This window comes from Equus quagga, chromosome 13 (genome assembly GCF_021613505.1).
Source record: "Equus quagga isolate Etosha38 chromosome 13, UCLA_HA_Equagga_1.0, whole genome shotgun sequence".
Taxonomy (NCBI): Eukaryota; Metazoa; Chordata; class Mammalia; order Perissodactyla; family Equidae; genus Equus; species Equus quagga.
The window spans coordinates 22,593,537-22,616,302 of record NC_060279.1 but is presented as its reverse complement, the minus strand read 5'-3'; positions in this window follow the sequence as shown (position 1 = coordinate 22,616,302).

The window sequence follows — 22,766 nt, the reverse complement described above, 5'->3', positions numbered from 1 at the left end:
ATATGGATGTGACTTATTAAGGGATAGAGTACAGGATACACATTCAGTCTAAGTCCAAGTAGGGGAAAACAGAAGAGTTGGAGAGAGTAAAAGAAGATGAAGTAGAAAAGTATTGGGGAGCAAGACTCTGATTGGTATTTATGGCTTTATGTCACCCAAAGCCTCCTCTCCCTGTGCCTTCTGCTCAGTGGAGCGAAAAGAAGCGAGACTCGGAGAAGAGGGAGCTGGAAAAAACAGAGTTCTTTCCTTTGATGCTCTTAGAAGTCTAGAAAGAAATGGCTTCATAGTGGGCTCCTGGGAGCTGAGTGGCTCAGGGGCCTTGGTGCCAAGGAAACCTAAGAGCTAAGGATAAACCAACCGCAGGGGCTTTGGAGTAATCTAGAATTCAGGGTGAACTGATAAAATTGCAATAAGGATCAGAGAGAAAGACGCTAAATTGTACCTGAGGATTTTTTAACTTCAATTTTTTTTTTTTTTTGCTTTAAAACAATTATCTATTTTGGGGGGCCGTGTTGTATTTATGAGTTTTAATATCAAATTTTTTTGTTTTACTAAAAGAGGAAGTGTTGGAGCCTTGGTATTCAGAATGTGTCTCTATGGCATGGCTTGCACGTAGTGGCTGAATATCTAAATTGCAGGTTTAATTTTTTGTTTTGTGGGCAAAACAGGCCACAGGCTATAGCTGTGGTGACCATATGGAGAGGTTACAGTCTACAGAGGTTAGCAACCATATAGATCAGATCCTTCAGAGAAAGTCTTGTTTTTGTGTAGTTTATTCTTTTTGACACAATTTGTTAAATGAACAACAAAAATGTAATTTTATTTGATATCTATTGAGAGTATTCATAGAAATAAATTTGTTATGTGTCCTGAGTTTTCTGTTCAGAGAGCATGGTTTTTGTAGGTGGGTATGGCAGAAGGACTCAGACTAGGATATTCCTCCTAGGGCATTCTTTCTGTGGTCTCTTCCCCTTCTTGGTCCTTCCTTTACTTACCTATAAAAGAAGAAGAGTTGATTGGGCAGTGACTTTACAACTTTTTAAAACTGTGACCTAGTGGAAATCACCTATGCAGACATTATTTACCTGTCTCTGTCTCTCCCTATGTCTCTCTGACACACACCCCTCCAATAAATTTCCTAGAAACAATGCCTAGCCTTGCTAAATGCAATGCATTTGGTTCCATTCCACACCATGTCACTCCACTCCACTCCACACCACTCCATTCCATTCCATTCCATTCACAACAGAACTTAGCAAAAACTGATGGGTTGAGAGCCACTAAGGTCATGACTTACAAGTAGGTCTCACCCCAAAGTCCAAAATACACTGGACAAAATAATCTCTGACATACAATCTATGTCTATGAGACTATTTGCTTCTTGATGATAAAATCTCCTCACAATGGTCCTTAGCTGCTACTGCTGCTCCAGCCCCACCAAGCATTTGCCGTTAGCAGATCCATTGCCAAAGACAACCAAGTCTGAATGTGGAATAGGTGACCCATTTCTACCAGTAGATGGTATTTGGAATTCATTTTGTGCTCAAACTTGGCATGTAGTGTACCTCCTCCACAGGATGCCTTCTTGTTGGGCTTCTGCCTCGGTTTCCTTTGCTCTGGAGGCCTGGCTCCCTGTTTAGTTGTGGAGGTTGGACCCTGCCTCCTGTGTACCAGCCCCTGGCTGTGTCCTGCTTCATTCTAGATAAACCTTCCAAGAAGCATAATGATACCACCTGTTTGGCAACTGGACGCTTTTGATTCTGATGTCTGTCCTGAACATATCTTCATTCATCACTTTTCTTTTGGTATTCCAATTCCACCTGCTGGTCTCCCTAACTAGGACCGCTGTTTCCTCTCTTATCTGCCACATGAAGATTTCGGTCAGCCTCATGGTCCCGATGGGTGGATTGGGGAGTGCAAAACCCATGAATTTATGCATTTTCGTGATTTATAGATACACAGTGGACACTGGGTAATTTCACTGCTAATTTGCTTATTACAAATTTCAATGAAGCAGTTACTATTGTAAACAGTCTCTAAAATATACCATGATAATTCACCTTCAAGAATCATGAAATAATTCCATTTTTAAAATAACCCCTCTTAGTAACGTTAAAATGTATCTTCTCTTTTCTACTTACCCCTTCTCCCACAACTTACGGGTTTTATAAGAACACAATTTTGTACATAGTTTCTTTAAGTGCATGTGAATCTCTTTTCAGCCCAAGGAAGTTTGTCAATATATATGTGGGGCCTTGTATTTCATCTCCAACTTTTCTAGGGATAGAAAATGTTTCAAAATACCCCAAAGAGAGTTTGGGCCGGAGCTCAGGGAGGGAGAACTTCTGACAGAGGGAGGTTGTGGAATGTTTCCTTTAAAATAACACAGTCAGCCCTCTGTTCCCCAGGTTCCGCATACCCATGTTCCACCAACTATGCATTGAAAGGCCCACGATGGTTGCATCCGTACCCAACACGTACAAGCGTCTTTCTTGTCATTATTCCCTAAACAATACAGTATAACAACGATTTACATAGCGTTTACATGGTATCAGGTATTATAAGTAATCTAGAGAGGATTTGAAGTATGCGGGGAGGATGTGCGTAGGATATGTGCAAATATTAGGCCATTTTATAATGGAGACTTGAAGATCCTCATATTTTGGTATCCCTGGGCGTCTGGAACCAATCTCCCGTGGACATCAAGGGACGACTGTAGCCATAATTAAAAAAGGGGAGTGGGGTGAGGAGGTTGTCCTAATCTGTGAGGGCTGGAGGGGGAGAGTTAAACGATTTCTCAAGGTCTGATCCAGCCCTAAGATTCTTTGACGTGACTGCTCTGTCTCTTCCAGCTGTCTGTTTTTGAGCCAAGGCTTTGCCCGCTGGAGCCCCGAGCTCTGAGTGAGAAACTCCCAGCTTGGCAGCACCCTCGGCAGCCCAGGAGCTTGTGCCAGCTGGCTGACCTGTGCTCTCTGGGAATTCCAGACCTGCACTAGTCGGCTCCCCTGATTTGCTTTGACTATTGGGCTTCCGGGCAAGGCCCATGGCTGTGGAGCTGATGGACCGCTTCCAGGGACCTTCTGCCTTCGTTAGTTAACTCATTAGGGGCTTCCCGGGCATGCTCCCGCACTGAGCAGAGAGAGTCTGCCCTTCACCCATCCTTTTGAGCTTCGCTGGTTATGCATGGTTGACTGGACAGCTCAGTTCTGCAGCCAACCACCTCATCAGAGTTCAGCCTAATTACTGAGTCCCTAGGTATGAGTTAGGTTAAGTAGCTGCGCGATTAATCCCTTTTTGGGTATACAGTGAACCAGCAAGTGGAGTACTCTAGGTATATTAATAAATGATTTGGGGCTAGAATGATTTTAATTTAATATATGTATGTCCACTGCAAAGAACAATGGGATCAAGAACTTGTTTGCTGGGTCAGCTTATGTTTTAATGCAATCAACTCTTGAGTAGGCTGAGAGCCACGTGAGTCCCCAAATTCATAAATATAAAAATATTTATAAGACTCTTGACTTTCTCCTGAACCAAATTCTTGTCTTGTGATTTTTCAGCTTTTGTGAACATTTTATCTCTCACTCAGTGAGATATTTTTCTAACAGTAAGTGAACTTCCTGAAACTGTTTTCCAAGTTGCTTTTATTCGTATTTATGTATACATATATTTCTAAGTAGAGATCTCCTTCTTGGTATAGAATCAGGCCCCCACTAAATTACTCTTTTTCTAATAAGGTTCATTCCTTTCCTTTTAAATTTTAGTTGTTATTTTGGAATTCCTGCGCAATACATGAGTTTATTCTTGTTAAAAATTCAAACAGTACAGACAAAGCTAAAGTTACCCTGGGCCACCACCCCAAACCCAATCTCTAACTACAAGTGACCATTGTTAAAAATTTCAAGTGCACATTTGAGCCCCTTTCTCAGGCATCATCGGAAGTGCACAGATTCCGGGGCCCATCTCCTTGGGTTTGAATTCCAGTCTTGTCACTTACCCACAGCAATTTGGGCAAGTAACTTAATTTTATTCCTCAGTTTCTTCACCAGTAAAAATGGGGACAATGATAGTACCTATTTCCTAGGGTTTTTGTAGGATTAAAAGAGTTAATTTGTGTAAAGCACTTACAACAATGTCTGGCATATAGCAGTTGCTCAAAAGTGTTGCACATATGTATATCCACATATTCTAGAAAATTATAATGTTTTATATACGTGGTACCACACTGTGCATACATTTCTATTACTTGCTTTTTAAAAACTCTTTCCATATTAGCACAATTAAATGTAACCCCACTCTTTTTTAACTGCTTCATGGCTTTTCACCGTAGGTATATAACATAAATTATTTAGCCATCCCCTATTGCTGGATATTCGTGCTATTTTCAATTTGTTGCTATTGCTAATGAAGCTGCAATGAATACCCTCGTACCTGCCTCCTCTTGGATGTGTACCTTAATGTGTTTCTCTAGTGCCAATACTGAGATGTGGAATTACTGGGTTATAGGATATACATGTCGTTGGTGTTGGTGTTGGTGTTGGTGTATATGTGCTTGCTATTTTGACGTTGTTAATATTCTTGCTCTTAAATGCCTTTAATATTTACCCACACATTTACCCTTTCTAGCATTGTTTATTCCTTTGTGCACTTCGCTGCTTCTTTAGCCTGAAGAACTTCCTTAACTCCAGGCCAAAAGTGGGGCTGATGAATTTGCTCAGTTTTTCTCAGTTTTGCCTTATTTGAGAACATTTCTTTTTTTTTTGCCTTCATTTTTTCTTAACGAAAATTTTTATCTTGAGATCTCCATAGATGCACATGCACTTGTAAGAAATAGTACAGAGGCCTCCTGTGTACCCTTTACTCAGTTTCCTCCAACAGTAAAATTCTGTAAAACCAGATAGTGAAAGCCTGGGATTTTCCCCAAGATCTAGCCACTTCGGCTGGACCTGAACCTCAACATCTCCCAGCAGTGTACAACTTCTGAAATCTGCCAGTTCTTCACCTCGCAGTGGCTGTGCTCTGTGAGGTCTTTGGAGGTCTTGCCCTCAGGAGTTGGATAAAAGCTTGAAGTGAATTTTATGCAGATTTTTTTTTGTCTTCTCTTCCCCAGCTCCCTTTTTTCTGAAGCTCTACCCCCTAGGCTTCAATCACTGTGGCAGCTGTTAATGCGATTCTCTGTTTCTTCTAGCCGGTGAGCTAGAAAAAGATGAAGTCAGAGCTATAACAGGAGGCTAGATTGTGTTGGTCCTTGCGAGTCATTTAAGCCACCGCAGGCCATTGTAATCGCTGATATCATAAATAATCAACATTATAAATAGGTTGTTGATTTGGGAGTGGGAATCTATTGAGATAATTATATTGATTTTTCCTTTAATATATTAATGCAATGGGTAACATTAATAGATATTTAAAGCTTGAGCCATCTTATATTTATAGGATAAAATTATCTTGACTATGATTCATTATTATTTTTAATATGTTGCAGATAAATTGCTAATATTTTATTTAGGACCTTTGCACATCTGTTCACAGGTGATATTGGCTTTTAGTTTTATTTTCTTGTGTTGTACTTGTCCAATTTTGATGTCGTAGATATGCTAGCTTCATAAAATGAGTTTAGTAGCTTTCCAACTTTTTCCATGCTATGCAGCATTTGGTATAAATTGGGTATTTTCTGTTCTTTGAATGTTTGGTAGAATTTTTCCAAAGGTTTTGGTCCATTACTGTTTACATTTCTTCTTGAGACTCTTATAATTCATGCTTTCTTATAAAATCATTATTTTAAATCAAGATTTCAAATTTATTGGCATAATATTGTACCTAGTATTCTCTTATAATTAAAAACTCGCAGCCATAGTTAAATACCCTTTTCCATTCCTTTGTAGCTTTCCTTCTTTTTTTGATCACACACAGCCAGTTTATTTTTTTGGTCTTTTCAAAGAATTAGCTGTTAGTTTTATTGATCAATTCTTTTAAAAAATATTATCTTTCATTAGTTTCTGGGTTTATCTACATTCTCTCTACTTTACCTGGTTTATTTATTTTTACCTTTCCAGATTTTTAGTTAGTTCAATTATCAATGATTTTATTTTCTATAAATGTATTAAGGCTATAAATTTTAAGATTCATATAGGGTGCATGCCATTGATTTTGGTGTGTTGTGTTCTATTTGTTGTTCATTTTAAACAGTTTGTGATCTGTATATTTCTTTCTTTTCTTTTGTTTTCTAAACAGTTTGTGATCTGTATATTTCTTTCTTTTGTTTTTGCTGAGGAAGATTAGCCCTGAGCTAACATCTGTGCCAATCTGCCTCCCTTGTGTATGGGGGTTGCCACCACATCATAACCAACAAGTAGCATAGGTCTGCACCAGGAATCTGAACCCATGAACCCAGGCTGCTGAAGTGGAGCATGCTGAACTTAACCCCTATGCCCCAGGGTCGGCCTCTTGCACTTATTTCTTTCTAATCCAAGATTTTTTCAGAAATGTGTTTAAATTTCTGGCTCCATATTTTTGGAGGTAGAAGCCATGGTGTGCCACCTAGTTCTTCCTTTAGGACCAAGATATTCATTCTCCCCAGTGAAGAGAATGTTGGCTGCTAATGGGTCATGGCTAAGTCCTTCTTTAATCATTGCCTTCAGCCAAAGGGAGCTGCCAATCCAAAGTCACACCCCTTCTTAGGTTCCCAGGGCAGCTCACATCCAGTGCCTAGTTGATGAAGGGTACAAAGGCCTGAACTTCTTGCCTCCATTTGGTACACCTTTAAGGGGCAGTCTCAGATCCAGAATTCTCTGTTGGATTGGCTGAGATCTCTGTGACTATTGCAGTCCAGTTCAACCTCTCCCTCTGCCTCATCCTATTTCCCTCATTCTTTCACGGGTATTGCTCCCAAGAGTACTGCTTAAAACCTGCTGCACAAAATCGCCTTGCATGCAGATATCCATCTCAGATCCTGTTTCCTGGGGAACCCAGTCTCTGACTGGGTTATCTTTTGGTTGTTATTTCTAGTGTAATTTACTTTAATGAACATTTTTCCTCATGCTCGTATAAGAGAGTTTCTATACCTAGAAGTGGAACCGCTGGGTTAAAGAGAATATGCATCTTCAGCTTTACCAGGTGTTGCGAACTAGTTCACTGAAGAGGCTGTGCCAATTTACCCTCCCATCAGTAGTGTACTTCTCACCCCTGCTAACACTTTATGTGACCATCCCTTGGTTATAGCTTTCTGAGGTCACTCTATTTGTGCATCTAGGTTATACCTAGGTTATAGTAGTTTTTTAAAAACTCAATCAACGAGTCTCCAACTTTCACGAGGTTAATTCTAGATATTTACTTTCATTATTAATATCATTTTTATTAAGTGGATATAGTTAATTGACTTAGATAGTTCAAAAGATAGAACCAAGGGTCAGGAAATCTGGATTCTAATCCCTATTTTGCCTAAGATCAACTCTATAGCCTAGAGTCAGTCATTTATCCTCTCTGGACCTCATTTTTCTCATCTGTTAAATATGGAATTTGGACTAAGAGAATCTCGTAGGCCCATCCACTCTGACAGCAAATGATTCCCAGGGTTCAATCCCTATTCCTCTTCCACCACCATCTCCACCTCACTGCTGCCTACACTGAAGTCATACCCAGGGGCCATCCTCTCTCTTCTTAGAAGAAGAAGCAATCTTTTGCTTCTCTTGGTGAAAGGTGTTCGGGGTCAGGCTTAGGATAAGAGAATGCCCAGAAGTTGGAGTGAAGAAGACTGAGATGGATTTCTTCGTTCTCTTTACTACGTCCCTCCCATCCCCCCAACCTCCACCTAACTCAAATTCCGACTGACTTCCCACTTCCTGGTCTAGAGACAGGGTTCACTAATTATTATTTAATAGCTTTTATTTAGTTCTGCTTTGAGATATCTGTTAAAATAAGTAACAAACATCTGGTCCTTTAAAAGTAAAGGTTTTAGATGGATCAATATTTATTGAAAAAATATTTATTGATGCTATTTTGGTAACTCAGAACAAGACTCTGTCTTTCCTGTCAAGGCACACAGTCTGGTGGCAAGATCTGGAACACCAGCAGCATGCTCCCGAGGGAGTGCTCCAGGTATGGCCAGGAATGAACACTTCTCAGTTCTGGGGTTGCCAAAGGAGTTCTTACTGAGGAGATGGAGTTTGAGGTGGCACCAGAAGAATGGCAAAGAGGAGGGGACAAGCTGATATTATGTATTCTGCTTCTGGTTGTATATGTTTCATGCTTCTTCATGTGGAGAACTGAGTAGAAGCTAAATTCATAGCCAGTTTTTCAAGATCCTCCAAGGTCCTTGGAATCTGCCCTGGGTAAGACCTAGTGTCACCCTTATGTATAGTTATCATCAGCAACACTGTTTTTCTGGTTCATAGCCTTAGGATCCTTCCTTCGGAGATTTTGGGGTAGAGATAAAAATGTAAGGAGGAGGCTGCGGAAAGAGCTCTGGTTTTTCTCTGACAGGCAGGTCGTTGGTTTCCTGTGAGAAGATGCCCAGTCAGCCATGAAAATAAATGACCTCATGTCCTGTCTACAGACCGGAAGAAACCGGTCTACAAATTTAATAGAAAGCAGGCCCAAGAGCCTTAAGGAAATGAGTCAAAACCTATTTTTTTTTTATACTAGTCTCTTTTAGACTTTTGTTTTTACTTTTGTGTGTGTGAGTGTGAAATTCCATATTGGCAGAAAAATTGATTGCCTCCAGGCAGATGTCTGTGTGCCTAGAACCTGCTGATAAAGGGGCAGGAGAAGGAAGTGGAGATACTAGGAATTGACAAAGGAACATATGGGAGGAATCAATACAAATTATACCAACTGAATTGGAATTCCAGTGACCAAGCAATGTTTAAACAAAATAGCTGGTCAGTTTTCATCTCTGATGGAAATGTCATCCAACAGTTCCCCTTCTGGGAATAAAGCCACAAACAATTATAGAAAATTGACTTTATACCTGAATTCCCAAATGAGAGGGAAAAGTTCCAGGCACCTGAATTCTCAAACGAACACAAAAATACTCAGATGAAATGATCTGGAAAAATGTTCAGCAAATTGTGGTCTTTGAAGCAATACATCGACATGTGCAAAAGTTCTGTACACACATGGAACCCAAGCGGAGTGACCAATGTGGATGGGAAGATTTGCTAAAGAAGAATTTTACATTTTTTTTTAAGGCAAATGAAGACACAGATTGGGGTTGCGGACAGGGGGGAAATTCCAGGTGGTGGGATCTGTTCCCTTCAGTGGTGGTTTCAGACCGTGGAGATCTCAGACGATCATCTTCCCATCTCCATTGATCTGCATTCCCTGCACCCATAGCCTATACGTTGCAGGAAGGGAGACTGTATCCCAGGTTATTCTTCTTTGGAGCCCAAGTCCGAGTGAGTTGGGGAATAATGCCTCTTGGTGCCCTCTTTACCATTTGTTTCCCCAAAGGTTTAGATTTTATTGCCCACATTAACATATCAATACCACCAATATGCATATATTTTCATTAAACTGCTTTCAGTTGGAATAACTAACATGCCCTTGCAATGCCATTAAATGTGAACAATTATGAAGAAAGAGAATGCTCCATTTGTCCTCTCTTTCAAGACCTCAAACTAGATTGCCTTGTTCTCCTAACAGGTGAAAGTCCTTTTGCCCAACAAATTAGACATGGACAAATTGCTTCTATTTCAGGCTATTTTGAAAGCCTTTCCCCTCTGTTACCTTTCCCATTCATTTGTATTTGAGGTGTAATGTTAATTCTTGATCATAGGCATGAAATGAGGGGAACTGTACCACAAATAATAGAAAATGGCAGATAATCCAAAAGACATTTTTATTTGTCTTTGGAATATACATACATACTTACCTTTGAATATGGGGATGTTGGACATTCCAGAAATTTATTTCAAACCAGATTAGGAAGCCAAAGTGGGAAGATTTCATGCCTCTGGAACGAAGAGGCTATGTCCAATTTCTAGTCCTGCCAACCCCAATTAATTCCACCTTGCAACTCACTTCAAGCTGTGGAAAAGCATGAAGGACTCAGGCTCACTGACATTTCCCTCTCTGCCAAACCTGTGCTGAAGCAGGGAAGGAGTTAAATAGATTGGTTTCAGCGGGTTTCCTGGAGTCAACACAGAGACTTGCAAAATCAACAGAACTGCGGTTAATGTTGTTAAAAGATAAACTGAGGCATATTAAAAATGTTAAGAGTTCATTTGAGCAAAAACGACTTGAGTCAGGCAGCATCCAATCGAGCAGATAGAAAGGAGCTCTGAGGAGCTGTAGGAAATAAAAGGCTTTTATAGGCAGAAGGGAGAGAGCACAAGAAGTTATACTAGGCAAAAAAGTGGGTTGGTTATTGCAAAGTTACTTTTCTTTAGGGAATGGCAGGGGCCTATCAGGCAGATGACCCAACTAGCGCTGATCAGGTGACTCCCGATTAACTAGTTTTTGATTCTGTTTCTGAGAGAGCCAAAACTTTAATTAAGTCTTGATTTGGTGACATAGAATTTAGCATAAGCGACTCCATTTTGGGCCTGTTGTCTTGTTTTTTAACAGCACAGATTTAAGAATTAATCCATAAAGAGCAAATGTCTAAAGTTCTAATAGAACAACTTTACAAATATAGAAGCAGTTAATCCAGATCAATACATTGAGTTTATTATGCACCAGACACTCCGCTTGTTGTAGTGGATATAGATTAAAAAACAGACAAGTTGGGGCCTGCCCACTGGCATAGGGGTTATAGTTTGGCATGCTCCACTTCGGCAGGCTGGGTTCGTGGGTTGAGATCCCAGGTGCAGACCTACACCACTTGTTGGCCATTCTGTGACAGCAATCCACATATAAAATGGAGGAAGATTGACACAGATGCTAGCTCAGGGCTAATCTTCCTAAAGCAAAAAGAGGAGGATTGGTAGTGGATGTTAGCTCAGGGCCAATCTTCTTCAGCAAAAACAAAACAAAACAACAGATAAGCAAACAAACATGATGTTCATAAAGCCTTAAATGATCTAGCCCGTGTCTATCTTAACCTTATCTGCTCCTCTCTGCCCCTTGCTGACTATGTGCCAGACCCACCTGTCTTCTCTTGTTTTCTTGAACAAGCCAAGTCTTTCTTGACTTTGGACCTTTGTACATTTGCTTCCTGAGGCCTCTGCCTGAAGTGCTCCCATTTCTTCACACGGTGATGCCTCTTCTTTTGGGCCTCTGCTCAGGTAACCCTACCTCAGAGAGGCCTTCCCAGCCTCCCGTCCTCAGTACACTCCCTATTGTGATTTTCTTTCTTATCAACCCCTCCCTTTTGTGTCACTTTGTTTCTTTTCATCTTTGTCCTTTACTAGAATATAAGCATCCTGTGGGCAGGGATTTTCCTGTTCAATGCTGCATCTCCGGCTCCTAGCACAGGGCCTGGCTCATTGAGATGAACGAGACGTATTTTTGAGTCAGTCAATCAAAGCTGAATAAGATCCGATGTGAAAGAGCTCACAGTGGAGTGCTGAGTGGTAGTAAACTTGCAAACAGTAATTACTGTCAGTTATTTCAAAAGTTATTGTCAGCTTGCATTTTTTTTTGAGTAGCATGATCAGTTTTGAGGATTTTTAAAAATTATATTTTTTTAATAAAAACTTTCAAATCTCGTTTCATTTATACTCCCAGTCATCATTCTCTCCCCACTATTGGATTATTTTGAAGCAAATTCCAGACATCACAGGCAGGCCAGGACTAGGGTGAGTCAAATGAGGTGCCTAGGATGCAACGCTGAAGGGACCCTCGTCCCAGGTGCTGACCTTGCCTTTGCACCACCTGACAACCGGACCCCAGCCCCACTCCTGCATCATATCATTTCACTAGTAAATATTTCAGTATGTATATGCCTGTATAAGGCAATAACTCTTTAATTAAAAAGACACACATAACGACATTACCATTATCACAGTTGAAAATCACAATTCCTTAATATCATTGAATGTCCAGTCTGCCTTCAAATTTCTCTGATTATTTAATAACATTTTTTTAGGTCCATTTGTTTGCAGGAGGATCCAAACAAAGTCCACACATTGCATTTAGTTGATATGGTCCAAAAAACGTCTCTGAATCCATTAGTTCTTCCCATTCCTTTTTTTGTTGCTATTTTTGTTTTGCGTTTTCTTTGTGATATACGGATGAAAAGAAAAACAGGTGATCTGTCCTGTAAAGTTTTCCACATTCTTAGTTTTGCCAGATGCATCTGTGTGATATTGTTGAACATGTTTTCCTGCCTCCAGGATGTCCTGTAAGCTGGTAACTAGGTCTAGTGGCTTGATCAGTGTCTTGGTCAGTTCAGGCTGCTATGACAAAATACCACAGGCTGGGTGGCTTATAAACAGAAATTTATGTCTCACAGTTCTGGAGGCTGGCAGTCTGAGATCAGGGTGTCAGGCTCTGGGAAAGGCCCCCTTCTGGGCTCTAGACTGCTGACTTTTTGGATCCTTACATGGTGGAAAGGGAGCTAGCTAGCTCTCTGGCCTCTTCTTATAAGGGCACTAATCCATCCATGAGGACTCCACCTTCATTACCTAATTACTTCCCAAAAGCCTCACCTCAAAATACCATCACATCTGGGATTAGGGTTTCAACATACGAGCTTTCAGGGGACACAAACATTCAATCCATTGCAACCAGATTCAGTGTTTTTGCAAAGATACTTCATGGATGGTGCTCTGCACATCCACCCAGAGGCACATGATGTCCGGTCCTCTTTTTTTTTTGACGTCAGTAACCATCAAAGATCATTGCCTAGATTCATTACTTATTAAAGTTACACAATAGTAATATTTAAATTTTTCTATCCTTCCTTTATTTGTCAGCTGGAATACTTGTATAAAGAGGAACTTCTCCTCATCAATTATTTGTTTACTTTGAGGTACAGGTCATATAGAAAAGGCAGATAAACGCTTGATTCTTTCCCTTTGTGTACCAATTTTCAGAGAAATGAGTTGATTTTCCTTTATTCTTCAAAGATGACCAATGAGGTGTTGTCATTGTTGTTTTGTATCATTAGGCAATCATGGATTTATAATGTATTTGGTGTGTTTCAATAAAGTTGCCCCAAATTTTGCAGTCAGAGCCCCTTCGAATTGGCATCTGAGTCTTTTTGGCAAGGCCCTAGTAGTCTTGCTGGTCGCCTGCTGTGACTAGATGTTCCAGGTTCCTCTTGCATATTTCATGCCCCCAACCTAAAATCAATCATTTCACCTGGGAACCTGGATTTCTTTTAGTGGAGAATTATGTTTAGGGACCACAATCTGAATGTAGAATGATTTAAATCCAGAATCCCAAATGTTGGCTTCTATTATTAGTATATTTATTTATTAAAGCAATATAGTTAACAGTCTTTCATAGTCCAAGGCATGGAACCAGTAGGAAGAAAGCCAGTTAAGGTTGAGGCCAGTGGAAGGAGGAAGGAGGAGAAGGAAGACATCTATTCCAATTTTCCCCTCCTCGTCCTCCCATTTTCCCTACCCTGTCATTGTCCTACCCCACATCTCTGAACATCATGAGAAGCCTTTTTCTAAATGGAAAATTACTACTGGTCTGTCACATCTGGTTGGGGTAGCAATGGAATTGGGTGTAGAGAAGTGATTAAAGGACCTCTGAGAGGAAATTCCACTTTTCCTTTCCAAAAAGAAGGCATTCTCCTCTATTTATAGTTCTCTGTTTCCATTTTTTTTCTTGGGTTATGGATAGCATCATTCTTTTTGGGTTTGATACCAAAGAGGAATGTAAAAGTTTGGTTCCAAGTACAAGATATCAGAAACTCGTGGAAATGGTGAGGGAGCGGCGCTGGGTCTTCTCAGGGCCCCAGGGCACAGGAGGTGGAAGGCATGGCAATAGTTCTCCATTTAGACTTGGAGCTGGAGAGGGCGTTTCGAACGGATCAAGAAGAACCTGGGGCTCTAATACTTCTTCTTCTCTGTGAGTGTGTCTGTGCCACTACAGCTGTCAACTCACTGGGATGTCATTACCCCTGGGGTCAGGAGCAGTGTTTCAGATGGAGGGAAAATAACCACCTCTTCAAGCTGCCTGGAGTTATTTTTGTTGTTATTGTTTCAGGGGAAAGCAATAATAGCATTTCTGAAAGTAGAGTGGTTGCTTCCTTTACTGTTACCTGATATTTCTTAGTTGATATTTTTTTCCAGGATGCTTTTCCACAAAACTTATTGTTCAGGGGGAGGCACAATTGAAATCAATTGCTAATTAAATTTGTGTCTAAATTAATAAATCACAACTATTCAGATCATATCTATCTGAATAATTTCTATTATGGGGAACATAATTGTCGGATTCAGCATTTAATGAACCATATTGTTAGGTAAAATCCTTATGACAATTGGGACTAATAGAATATGTTAACCTTTATTCTTCCCAGCTTGACATTACATTGGACCACGTTAATATGAAAGCACCTGGAAGAGTTCCATCATTAGGTAGCCATTGTGACTCTGCTGGCCTTCTGATGGAGCTTGTGAGGCTTTGGGAATTAGTGATGTTTGATGTTTGTCAGTGGTGTCCTTGTCTACAATCAGTTTTTGGGGCATTTGGTTCTGTGTGCACCTGTCTTCATAAGATAGAAACTGAAGCAAGCCGGAGAGCTGGAAAGCCCTCATCAAGGGTCAACAATCTGTTTGGAGCATCCATCTATAGGATACTCTGGGTTTTGGATCCCAGGATGGGTATATTTGAGGTGATGATAGAAGAAATAAACATGACTCCTTTCCTAGGGAAGCACATAGTCCAAGGGAGAAAACAGAAGAGCTTTATAAGAAAGTATCAAGGACACTCATTCCAAAGAATTCCGGTATGTTTAACCAGAAGTCGTTTCATGGACCAATATCAAGATGTGACTCTACAGTTCTGTGATGGCTTTCTTAGAGAATACATCAGAATTTATACATCTTCTTGAATGTCATCTCCAAAATATCAGCACGTCGATATGAATAGCTAGCCCAGTGAACCCTGCTTTGGGAGACGTCTGCAGAGTTTGGCATCTGCCATTTTTAATGCCTAGGATGGAACATCTGCTCTGCCTTTGTAACCAGGAAAATGACCTTATGACCCTAGTTCACAGAACCAAGCAATATTGGGCAATGTTACAGTTAAAGGTGAATGCCAGCCTCCCTTGTCTACCTGTGACGCCAATCAGCCCAGCAATGACAACAGCCAGTGCCAACCAGGCCTTCCCTGATGCTCAGAGTCAGGCCAGTAGCTCAGGAGTCAGACTTCACTGTTCTCTCATTGACTACAGAGCAGCACTGTGCAAAATCCTCTATCACTGAATAGTGGCCAGGGGCCTTTCGGTTTTGCATTAACCATAAAACTGGCCCCAATAAACTGGAGAAGGCACGAAGTCATTTCTCCTCACCCTAGTTCCTGGCTTCCCTTTTCTACCTGTGAGTGGGTGTGGGAGGAAGTGGAGGATGTACCCCAGAGCATCACCTGTGTTGCAGTGACTGCCAGCTCTGTTTTTGTTGTTTCTTTTGTTAAAACTAATAAACCTCTTGTAAAGGACACGTGGGTAGGATTGCTACTTTTGCTTTAAGCAAATTCCTAAGAGGAAGACCGGACCCCAGTGGTCTGTAGCGGCAGGAGGAGGATGAATACTAAGCCCTAGCAGATATATCCTCCCTCTCCAAGGCCAACAGTCTGGGGGCACGTGCACAAGCCTACATTTGATGCTTACGTGCCGCTTAGGACTTTTAATCATCTGCTCCATTTGACCATTTTAGACTATGGTCTAAAAACCCCAAATTTTCCCAAACCGATTAGGATTAATATAGGGAAATTTTCACAAAAAATGTAGAAGAGTTCTGAAGCATTAGAAAGATAGGAGTTAACGGAAAGGTGTGGGAAAGGTGTCTCAGAGGGGAGGCAGAGAACTGGATCCGCCTCTGTGGAGCCTGAGGGAGCAATTGACCCCAGGTGTATCCCGAGGTTCCCAGGCGGCTGCCGTCCAGCCCCATCTAAGAATCCAGCCTTCCCTCTCCCTCCTGAAGACAGAGCGAGGAGAGACTCAGTCTGCTTCTCCAAAGCTGGTCTTCCAGGCTGTTCTCGCCCTTCTCTCTCTTATCCCCTATTCTCCTTCCAAGCAGCCTGTCCCCAGCCCGCTAATTTTAGCCCAACTGTTACAGGGCTCAGGGTAGATGGATCAACTGCTCCTGTAAGTCTGCCTGTGGGTGGTTGGTGGATGTCAGCCATTGGCGGGGCTCTCCTTGGCCAGGGCCAGTCCTAAACAGAGCTGGGCTTGGAGACAGCCAGCAGAAGGGACCTGGACCTCGCGGTGAACAGGTGCTCTGATCTCTTCCCGAAGGTGGTTTCTGAGAGTGGTTGCAAGGATATTTCACATGGTTGGTTATGGGAGTGGGAGAGCCCCACTCTGAAACCGAAAATAGTACAGGCAGGTTTAAAGATGATGTTCTCCCAGCTGCTTTTTCAAAGCCATCAGAAAGGGCATCTGGAAGGTGGTAAAATGAGGTGTAATCTATCAAGCAGGCTGAAGGGGACCTTTCCAGGACACGGTAGGTATTTCTCTTTGGGTCCAGAAATATTTAGTTTTGAAATTATTAAACGTCATCATCATCTTCTTGGTGATTTTGTCCTTTTGGTAATCTGAGCAGAGCGCATACGTGTTTGTGTCTGCAAATTACTTTGGAAAATGCATATTATTTACTTGTTCTGAAGAGGCTCTTAGGCTCTGTTGTCTAAATAGGAAATTTGGATCTAATAAAATGGGACTCTTACGGACTCCCAGACAAATAATAGCAGAAGCTATTACCTTTACAAATTCAAAATTTAAAAAAAAGGTCATTTTGGTTAGGTATCAGGACAAAATTCAGTATAAACCTCTACAAGTCATTTCTTTCTTTCCCCATTCTCTCCCTTTTAACACAGTCAAGGCGGATGCCTGGATACGAGAGAGTTGCTTCCTGTGCTCTAAGAAAGAGCTGAGGCCTCCAAGCCTCATCACCCATAACATCTCCAGTAACTGGGCCCTGGAAGCTGTGAGGAGGAGCAGCAGGATCTGTTCTGAGCATTGATCCTGAGCGCATCTGCGCTGGCAGAGGGAGTGGCCGGGGGAGACGTGTCTGACTGGCTATCTTATTGGTACCTGGGGCAAGCACAGGTCCGTGTCTCTAGGGTGAACGTCTTCACTCCGCACGAAAGGGGCCTGTGAGGCAGGTGTGTGGTGCCTCTGAGTTGGAGAGGATGTCTGCCATGGGTCCCCTTTCACCACTCACAAACTTTGGTGCAATTTTTCAAATATAGTTACCAATCAAACTCGGGGATGCAGAATCTTGACTTTTCTTTCTCATCTCCTCTTTCAAAGGCATATTAACTAACAGGGGCTTTAGGATCCCCTTGATGTATAATCTCTTTTTCTTCCTTTGAACTCCTATGGTATTAAAACTCTTACATCTTCGTTAGGTACTGTGCTCTGCACCTCAGTTTGTCATTTGTAAAATGAGCAGAGGCAACCTTTCTTTTTCCAAGATATCTTACACAAAATTTCAATGGATGGAATGTGTCCCAGTAGAGCTGTTTGGCTGGAATCAGGTGAGGAGCCACCGGCCCCTCTTTACCTGCCTCTCCCTCTGCCTCTTTGGTGGTCCCCAAGGCCCACAAGGACATGAAGGTGCAGGGTTCCACAGGTCACTGTTTGGATCCCCAGTACTAGATGATTGCTAAGTCTCTCCAGCCCTAGGGTTTGGGGGTTCTAGGTATTTCATGGGTAGGTGGCCATCTCTGGCCTCCAGTGTTGGCTCTGATGTATATGATGAAAAAAGAGGGTGAGGCTGTCGGCTTTTGCCCTCCTACTCGTTTGTCCTTTTCAGATGGAAAGGTTTCATAACTTGGGGTGCCCTAAGTCAATCTCTCAGAACTGAGAGGAGAATCTTCTCCCACACAGCATATTTCTAGTGGATTTTGGGTGCCCCAAGGCAACACTTGCATTCTTTCTCTGAGAAGGAACCAGTGCCTGTGTCCGTGCCTTCTACCTGTGGAGTACCGTGCCTGGTGTGGGGGTTTGACTGGTCTGCTTTGAGGGGTGTCAGGAGCTGAAAGAGAGGCCCTTGGGAAACACTCAGCAAAGGGGCAGGCCTCACTTTCTGGAAAGTTCCACAGTTGTAAGTCTCAGGCATCCCTCTTGGCGGACCAGTAAGATCAGTATTTACCATGAGGTTCTTGGCTGGGGCATGGCCTCTCCTTCCACCTCCTCAGCACCTTCCTCTTGGCCACGTGACATGCGGGCTGCTTTCTTCTTGAGTCCTTGGCTTCCTAAATGATCATGGATGAAAGATCAAATCTGTCCCACACAGGTAATCTTTGCCATCTTAATATTTGTTAAGCTTTTTGATTTACTGAGGAGTTAAAGACACGTCAGGTGACAAAACTGCACGTTAGATCAGCTTCATGAAACACTCAGAGCGAACGGTTTAACTCATTTATTTCACCATCTTTAAACCAATGTAGCTGAAGCATCGCACCACCCCTTTATAAATCTTCCCATTTATTTCTGACTCATGTTTATGGGAGGGTGCAGACCTGGTCTGTGCTGGGGTTTTATATATGGCCACGGAAACTGACATGTCCTGCTCATAGTGGTGAGCAAATCCAGCGCACACACGGTAAATTAGCCAGAGAAAACTTTCGTCTAGGAAGCCTGAGGCAGGTGCGTTGCTAATAAGACTTCCCTTCTGTGTTTGAGATTCCCCAGTTCCTTGCCTTCCTCACGCCACTAACTGTCGCCCCTGGTGTTCTTTTCCCGTTTGCCTCTTTCACTTTCAAAGTGCAACTAATTTGAAGGGAAATTTAACCAGCAAAAGATTTACAGAGAATCATGGCAGGTTGCTCTAAAAAGAGAGGGTTTAGAGGCTGTGATTTGTGACTTAACTCAAATTAGGTCAAGAAGGATCCATCTTGTGGCTTTTCTCCGTTCAATTCAGTCCCTTACTCTTCCTCAGAAAGGGAATTTCCAAGAGGGACACAATGGCGCTGGGCATCTTTGGGAACCTTGTAGGAGGAGTGGTGAAACCTCACCCAGAGGGAAGATCTAATGGTTGTGCTGAGTGCCTTCGCGGTGCTGAGATTGGCAAGGGGGCCCTTCCTGGTGGCCTGACTCTCTCCTAATGTGACCTAATATAAGGCCAGAACACCTGGCTTTTCATATTTCTATTTTCTACATATTTCAAGTTCTATTTGTGGTCTAATATATAATCGATTTTTAAAAGTGTTCCATGGATATTTGAAAAGAATTTCAAATATCTAATTCAAAATATGTAATGTTTTACATTGCAAAGTTCAAAATATATTTATTAAACCGGGCTTACAATGGTTTCTTCATATTGGTTATATCCTTATTTATTTTTTATCTGTTTTATCTATTGATATTTTGAAAGGCAAGTGAAAATCTCCACTACTGTTGAGATTTTTCTCAGTGCTTCTTGTGTTTCTAATAGATTTTACTTCATAAATTTCTCTGATTTTTGAAAGTGTAAATGTTTATGATGGTTTTATCTTCTTTGTGAATTCTACCTTTTATCACTATAAAATATTCATTTTTATTTTCTTTAATTTACAGTTGTTGATATATAGTTTTGATCCTTTTTTCTTTAAAAAGCTTTATTTGAAAATCAGAAATAAACACAAGGAAAGCTACAAAGGACGATACAGTAAAGCCTAGATGCTCACCCATCCCAAATGAACAAATTTAACATTTTTCGTGTGTACTTCAAATTTTTAAAAAATTTAGTAGACTTTATTTTTTAGAGCAGTTTTAGGTTCATAGCAAAATTGGGCAGAAGGGACAGAGTTCCTAAATTAGGCCCTGCCCCCGTACACACACAGCCTCCTCACCGTCAACTCCCTGCAGCAGACGGGTCCATTTGTTACAATCAATGAACCAACGTTGACACATCATCACCAAAGTCCATAGTTTACTTTAGGGTTCATCCATGACATGGATCCACCGTTATAGTATTGCACTAAGTTTCACTGCCTGAAAATCCTCTGTGCTCTGCCTAGTCATTCCTCCTGGCTCCCTAATTCCTGGGAACCACTGATCTTTTTACTGTCTGCATAATTTTGCCTTTTACAGATGTCATCTAGTTGGAATCAGATAGTATGTAGCCTTTTCAGATTTGCTTCTTTCACTTAGTAATAAGCATTTAAGTTTCCTTCGTGGCTTTTTATGGCTTGATAATATTGAATAATATTCCATTGTCTGGATGTACAATAGTTTATTTATCTATTCATCTACTTAAGGACTTTCTGGTTGCTTCTAAGTTTTGGCAATTATGAATAAGGTTGCTGTAAACGTCCATGTGCTGGTTTTTGTGTGGACGTAAATTTTCAACTCATTTGGGTAGATACCAAGCAGCGTGATTGCTGGATCATATGGTAAGAATATGTTTAGTTTCGTAAGAAACTGTAAAACTGTCTTCCAAAGTGCCTGTACAGTTTTTCATTCCCACCAGCAATGAATGAGAGTTCCTGTTGCTCCACATCCTTGCCAACATTTGGTGTTGTCAGTGATTTGGATTTTGGCTGTTCTAATAGGTATGTAGTGGCATCTCATTTTTTTTTTTAAAGATTGGCACCTGAGTTAACATTTGTTGCCAATCATCTTTTTTTTCCTTCTCCCCAAAGCCCCCCAGTACATAGTTGTATATTCTAGTTGTAGGTCCTTCTGGCTCTGCTATGTGAGATGCTGCCTCAGCATGGCCCAGTGAGTGGTGCCGTGTCTCTGCCTGGGGTCTGAACCCACGAAACCCTGGGCCGCTGAATAAGAGCACGCGAACTTAACCACTCAGCCAGAGGCTGGTCCCTCGTTGTTTTGGTTTGCAGTTCCTTAATGATGTATGATGCGGAGCATCTTTTCTCATACCTATTTGCCATCTGTATATCTTCTTTGGTGAGCTGTCTGTTTAGGTCTTTTGCCCATTTTTTAGTTGGGTTGTTTGTTTTCTTATTGTTGAGTTTTAAAGGTTCTTTCTATATTTTAGATAGCAATTCTGTATCAGATACGTCTTTTGCAAATATTTTCTCCTAGTCTGCGATAGATTTGTTTTGAAAGAAATAAAACATCATAAAGTTTAAATCTCCTACATTTCTGTCTCTAGTCCAATTCCCTTCTCTCCATCCTCAGAGGGAAGAATTATCATGAATTTGGTGTGTATTCAGTCTAGACTCTCATATATTCACTACATGTATACGGTAACACATAGTAATGTTTTGTGTATTTAAAAATTACTTGAAAGATCTCATACTGTACATTACATTTTAAGACCATTTCCCCCCCACTCTATGTTTTTTTAAAGATGCATCCATGTTAATATATATGAGTATGTTTATTCATTTTAACTAATGCCGAGTTCTATCATACGAATATATCACACATTTTAAACCATTCGCCTGTCAAGCATTTGAATTATTTCTAATTTTTTGTTCCTATGAACAAAGCTTCAATGTCTCATTTTGTTTGTGTGAAAGAATTCCTCTAGTGTATGAAACTGGAAGTGGAATTTCTGAGTTATAGGATTTTTTTGGTACTAGACATTGCCAAATTTCTTCTCAATGTGATTGTGTCAATATACACAAGAGATATTTGAGGTTTTCATTTTTCAGGATTCTTACCAACAATTGGTATGGTCAGACTTTTAAATTTTTGTCAGTTTAAAGGATAGCAGCTAGCACCGCACTGCTTTTTTTTTGTTTTTGTGTGTGTTTGTTTTTTTAAACTGCATCTCCCTGACTACTGTTGAGACAACATTTTTCAAACTTATTGGCCATTTTCTCATTTGTTAATTGCCTGTTCATACTCTTTACCTATTTTCTATTGGGATGTCTATTTTTTTACTAATTTATAGGAGATATTCATGTATTCTAGATGCAAAGTTTTTGTTGGCAGAGGTGATGTTAAAAATATTAAACAATAAAATATGGAACACCAGCACAGCATGAGTAATTGTCAATCAAAATAGATGCCATATCCAATTAGAGTTCATAAAGACATTCTTTTATTTTTATTCTAAAATTACAGAGATTTGTTCCTTTATATCTAGATATTTAACTTAATTTTTAATGAATATGATGGGAGGTAGGATCAGTTGTTTTCTAAATAATAAAATCCATTGTCCCAACCTCTTCTGTTGAACAGTTCATTATTTCTCTGGCCATTTTTATGCCTCCTCTACCTTATACAAAGGTATCATATATTTTGGGTCTGTTTTGATGTTTCTAGTTTGTTTCATTGATTTATTTGTCTACCTCTCTGCCAATATCACACTGTCTTTTTTGTTTCAATTAAACTATAACTTTAAGGAATTCTGATTTTTCCTCCTTATTCTTTTTCTGAAGTATCTTGGATATTTGTGGACATTTACTCTTCTATGTAAGTTTTAGAATCAGTGTTTAAATATCTAGGGAGCATTCCATTGGGATTTTGATTGGAATTACATTGAATTTATAGAATAATTCAAGGAAGAACATTTCCTGGTATTGAGTTTGCCTATCCATGATCATGGTTTATCTTGCCATGTATTCAGGTTTTCTTTTTGTGTTCTTCAGTGAAGTTTCATGCATTTTTTCCCCATAAAGTTTTACTTGTAGCTCGTGAGGTTTGCTTTGATAGTGACCTTTCATTGGGGTAGCTTAGATTTTTGTAGCTGTCGTGAATCCTATTTTACTTTCTATTATATTTTCCAATTGGTTCCACCTGTGTT